Source organism: Mandrillus leucophaeus, unplaced genomic scaffold, assembly GCF_000951045.1.
Source record: "Mandrillus leucophaeus isolate KB7577 unplaced genomic scaffold, Mleu.le_1.0 Scaffold308, whole genome shotgun sequence".
NCBI lineage: Eukaryota > Metazoa > Chordata > Mammalia > Primates > Cercopithecidae > Mandrillus > Mandrillus leucophaeus.
Window position 1 is genome coordinate 404,587 of NW_012103232.1, and position 5,046 is coordinate 409,632.

Consider the following 5,046-nt stretch of genomic DNA (forward strand, 5'->3'; position numbering starts at 1 on the left):
GGATTACAGGCACGCGCCACCATGCCCAGCTAATTTTTGTATTTTTAGTAGAGACTTGGCTTCACCAGGTTGGTCAGGCTGGTCTTGAACTGACCTTGTGATCTGCCTGCCTCTGCCTCCCAAAGTGCTGGGATTACAGGTGTGAGCCACTGCTCCCGGTCCCTCTAACCTTTAATACTAATACTTCAGGGAAAATACCTAAAAGCAAGGATATTCTCATACGTAATCACAGGACAGTTACCCAGTTTGATTAATAAAAGTACAATACTTTCATCTATTCCACAGTTCCTATTCTAATTTTGTCAACTCTCCCAACAATGCAACTGACACAATTTTATAACAGGCAGATTGAAAAATGAAACCATTTCCCACTTCTAAAACGTGTAGAAAGCTTCTGAATATTTAGTTTGCTAGAAAAATGAACCAGTTGCCTATCTTTGAATACCATAAATTATTTATGATCAGCAGAAATATTAGAAACCCAACTTACCTCTGTGCTTCTGAGAAGTGGCGCTTCAGAGATGAAAGCAGCCAAGGTCATCAGTGGGGTTTCGATGTGAACTTTGGTGCTGGGCTGTTGCTGCATATTTTCCAAAGTAAATATGTCCCAATCCAAACACCAGGCAACTAGCTTGGTCAGCACAAACCCCCTCAGCTGTGCCTTTGATAACTGCAGAGTGGCTTGCAGCTCCTCATCTCCAGTTCTTAGAGCTGAGATTTTGAGTATATGACGGTTACTGTGTTAGCATGCACTCAAAGCCTTGGTGCAGGAGCAGCCCTTCCTGAGGTCACCACATAAACAAGGGGCTCTTCTGGCCTTTGAGGACCAGGCTGCATTGAGGGTAGCTGAAAGTAGAGACCATGCGTCTGCCTCCAACTGTGTCTTCTCTTCTGGGATGATCACAGCATCTGCCCTCCACCTGCTCTCCAGGGTTGATGTGGCTGGCTCAGCTACTAGGCAGGTATCTCCATCCTTCCAAGAGCTTGTTCCTCAGTGAAAAGTGGAGGAGAGAGGACAAAATTAGTGGTTTACAGAATAAGGAGATCGTGGCATGGACCTTTCTCCAGTCGAGGGTTGCTGTGTTTGTTGCCAGTAGGTGCAGCCCAGTACTCCTGTCTGTTGTGGGACAGATAGGACTATTACTGAGTAGTGCTTCCCAAACTCAGGGCCACTTAGGCATTCGTGGGGATCTCTGAGGCTGTGATACATTTTGTGATTCTGTTTTTGGGGTTTTTTTTATTTTTTGAGAGTTTTGCACTGCTGCCCACGCCAGAGTACAGTGGTGCGATCTCAGCTCACTGCAACCTCTGTCTCCCAAGTTCAAACGATTCTCCTGCCTCAGCCTCCCAAGTAGCTGAGATTACAGGCATGCACCACCACAACCAACTAATTTTTTGTATTTGTAGTAAAGACGGGGTTTCACCATGTTGACCAGGCTGGTCTTGAACTTCTGGACTGAAGTGATCTGCCCGCCTCAGCCTCCCAAAGTGCTGGGATTACAGGCGTGAGCCACCACGCCCGGCCCTATGTGTTTTTTGAGACAGGGTCTCACTCTGTCACCCAGGCCGGAGTATAGTGGCATGATCTTAGCTCACTGCAGCCTCAACCTCTGAGCTCAAGCAATCCTCCTCACCTCAGCCCCGCAAGTAGCTGGGAATACAGGTGCATACCACCATGTGTGGCTAACTTTTTGACTTTTGTAGAGGCAGGGTCTCACTATGTTGCCCGGGCTAGTCTTGAACTCTTGGGCTCAAGTGATCCTCCCGCCTCGGCCTTGCAAAGTGCTGGGATTACAGGCATGAGCCATTGTGCCCAGCCTTATGATAATTTGTTTTTTAGTTTGTGTTTTAAATTTTATGATCTAAAAAGTTTTAAGAATATTCTGGATTGTCTGGAAGATGACAGAGACTACTCCTCGAGAGCATGTTTGGGAGTGTCGGCACCCAGAGTCTATCTGAAGGGAGAATGTGACTCCTAGGAGAATCTGCGGGTGTGCAAGGGGCCCATGGGGGTGTCTGTGCATTGCTCCGTTTGAGAAATTCCAGAGTGTAAAGGTCCATTGTGTTTAGGACACAGACCAGTGGTTGTGTTTGAGTCTGGTTTTGCATTCTAGCTTTGGTCAGAGCTGTCTTCTCAGAGCCTTCATCTGTCACACACAATACTGAGTCTTCAGCGTGGCACCATAGGCAGAGACTGCTGCCTGAGCCCACATGCCTCCTGGGGCCACCTCCCTCATTCTCTATCTTGTTCTCACACATGCCAAGACTGGCTCCAGCACAGCCCTGGCACTTGCTATTCTTTCTGCCAAGGGCATCTTTCCTGCAGACCAGCAGGTGGCCGCTGCTGTCACTGTTCGCTCTTGGTTTCACTGAGGCATCACCAGCCACCCTGGCTGAAATTGCCCCTTGGCCTCCAGCTCTCAGTGTTCTGCTCTCTGAAATGAGGGTGACAGTTACACCTACTGCACGAGATTGTTGTGAAAATGGAATGAGATAGTGAATGTGTGGAAAGCACGTAGAGTGGTGTCTGGCATTCAGGAAATGTTAGTCGTCATCGTTTCGTGGTGTTATATATTTATTCACAGAAATGGTCTGGGAAGGGACACAGCATTCGTTTTCATGCTATGTACTTCTTTGACCTTTGTCTATGTGTATGTATTACTTTTGTTATTTTTAAAACCAGTACCGGCCAGATGTGGCTCACACCTGTAATCCCAGCACTTTGAGAGGCTAAGGTGGGTGGATCACTTGAGGTAGGAGTTTAAGACCGGCCTGACCAACATGGTGAAACCCCGTCCCTACTAAAAATACAAAAATTAGCCGGATGTGGTGGCACACGCCTGTAGTCCCAGCTACTCAGGAGGCTGAGGTAGGAGAATCGCTTGAACCTGAGAGGCGAAGGTTACAGTGAGCCAAGTTTGTGCCACTGCACTCCAGCCTGGGTGACAGGGTGAGACTCTATCTAAATAAATAAATAAAGCCAGTATGTTTCCTGCCTATCTAGATTTCTGATTATGTAACCCACTATTGAAAAAATTTGATTTCAATCCCTCTTGACATTGACATTTTTCAGTCATTTTCCCATTTAGTGGTAACAGCTTGTGTATGGCTTTAGCCCCCACTGTAGAGTAGTACCTCCTGTCACACATACTCCATTGTTGTTTTGCAGTTTCAAGGCTTATCTCATGGCTATTTTTTTCAACTTGAAAATTTTTTTTTTAGTTAGAAAAAAGTGGAGTCTCACTATGTTGGCCAAGTTGGTCTTGAACACCTGACCTCAAGCAGTCTTCCCACCTCGGCCTCCCAAACAGCTGGGAAGACAGGTGTGAACCACCTCATCCAGCCTTGTCCATCTTTTAACATGAAATTTTAAAAATATACAGAGGGGCCAGGCGCAGTGGCTCATGCCTGTCATCCCAGCACTTTGGGAGGCTGAGGCAGGAGGATCACTAAAGTTTGGAAAACTTTTTATTTTGAAATAACTTCAAACTTTCAAAAAAGTTGAAAAAAGAGTGCAGTAGAACAACTCCTATATACCCTTACCCAGATTTACCAGGTTTAAAATTTTGGAACCTTTGCCCTGTCGTGTGTGTGTGTGTGTGCGTGCGCGCGTGTGTTTGTACACGTGACCAGCTTGGGCAATGTAGCAAAACCCATCTCTCTCTCTTTTTTTTTTTTGAGACAGAGTTTTTGCTCTGTTGCCCAGGCTGGAGTGCAGTGGCTCAATCTCAGCTTGCTGCAACCTCTGCCTCCTGGGTTCAAGTGATTCTCCTGCCTCAGCCTCCCAAGTAGCTGGGATTACAGGCGCCTGCCACCATGCCTGGCTAATTTTTGTATTTTTAGTAGAGACGGGGTTTCACCATGTTAGCCAGAATAGTCTCGATCTCCTGACCTCGTGATCCACCCGCCTCGGCCTCCCAAAGTGCTGGGATTACAGGCTTGAGCCACCGTGCCCGGCCAAGTGTCCTCCTCTTATCACTTCTTGGCCTTCTGGCTAAGATCAAGAAGAAGACCAGCCATAGGGGCTCACGCCTGTAATCTTAGCACCTTGGGAGGCCAAGGCAGGAGGATCGCTTGAGCCCGGCAGTTCAAGACCAGCTGGAGCAACGTAGCAAGACCTCATCTCTATTTTAAAAAAGAAAGCCAGAAGAAGAAGGAACAAAGGGGGAAAAAGTTTTTATCTCAGATAAAAATAAGGTTAAAGAAGAAAACAAAAAACTAACTTGAAGAAATAAACATATTCAGGAAAATGCATCTGAGGCCCGATAGAGTGGCAGAGTAAAGACATTCATGTTTTATCCCGGTATTCAGAAGTTACATTTGGAAACTTCTTATACCCTGTTCCCACATTGTCTGATGAAAAGCCAAAAATAGTTTTCATCATTCCCTTACCAGAGGAAGGAGAAAATATATCCGATATCTTTTATGGATTGAAATTAAAGATCTGGAGGTAAATATTCCTATTGTTTTGCTGTTTCGTATAACAAACATTGTAGAAGACGTTTAAAAACTGTCACTAGGTTGTGATTAAATCCAGATTACTATTTGAAGAGAAACAATATATTTTAAAGATAAATCATTCAAAAGTTTGTTTTTCTTTTTCTTTATTTTCCTGGGAACTTCATATTGTACTTTCTTGCTAATTGCCAGAGCTGGGTTGGTCTTTTCAGTCACGCATCAGAGCGTAACACTCGATAAACCATCGTCCCTCCTGGCGTATGGTCTCCAGGCCCAACAGAGCAGGCAGAATGGGAGAGAAGTAACTGCCTAAAGTTTGGAAAACTTTTTGTTTTGAAATAACTTCAAACTTTCAAAAAAGTTGAAAGAATAGTGTAGTAGAACAACTCCTGTATACCCTTACCCAGATTTACCAGGTTTAAAATTTTGGAACCTTTGCCCTCTCATTGTGTGTGTGTGTGTGTGCACGCGTGTGTGTGTACATGTGTGTACTCACATGCATGAACGTATGCATTTTTTCTTCTAGACCATTTGAGAGTAGGTCTCCTATATCTTGTTCCTCTAGCCTTTTTTTTTTTTTTTTTTTTT

At 45.1% G+C, this 5,046-nt stretch overlaps 2 protein-coding genes across 2 annotated transcripts in view; one reads left to right on the forward strand and one right to left on the reverse strand.

The window, feature by feature from the left end:
• Positions 1-756, reverse strand: part of SERPIND1 (serpin peptidase inhibitor, clade D (heparin cofactor), member 1) — a 14,417-nt gene extending 13,661 nt beyond the window's left edge. The window contains exon 1 of the mRNA XM_011987337.1: positions 491-756. The gene's annotated coding sequence lies outside the window, so the exon portion shown is untranslated. The remainder of the gene's footprint in view (positions 1-490) is intronic.
• The window catches only part of PI4KA (phosphatidylinositol 4-kinase, catalytic, alpha), a 162,328-nt gene that overhangs the window by 88,355 nt on the left and 68,927 nt on the right, over positions 1-5,046 (forward strand). The gene's annotated exons all lie outside the window — the stretch shown is intronic.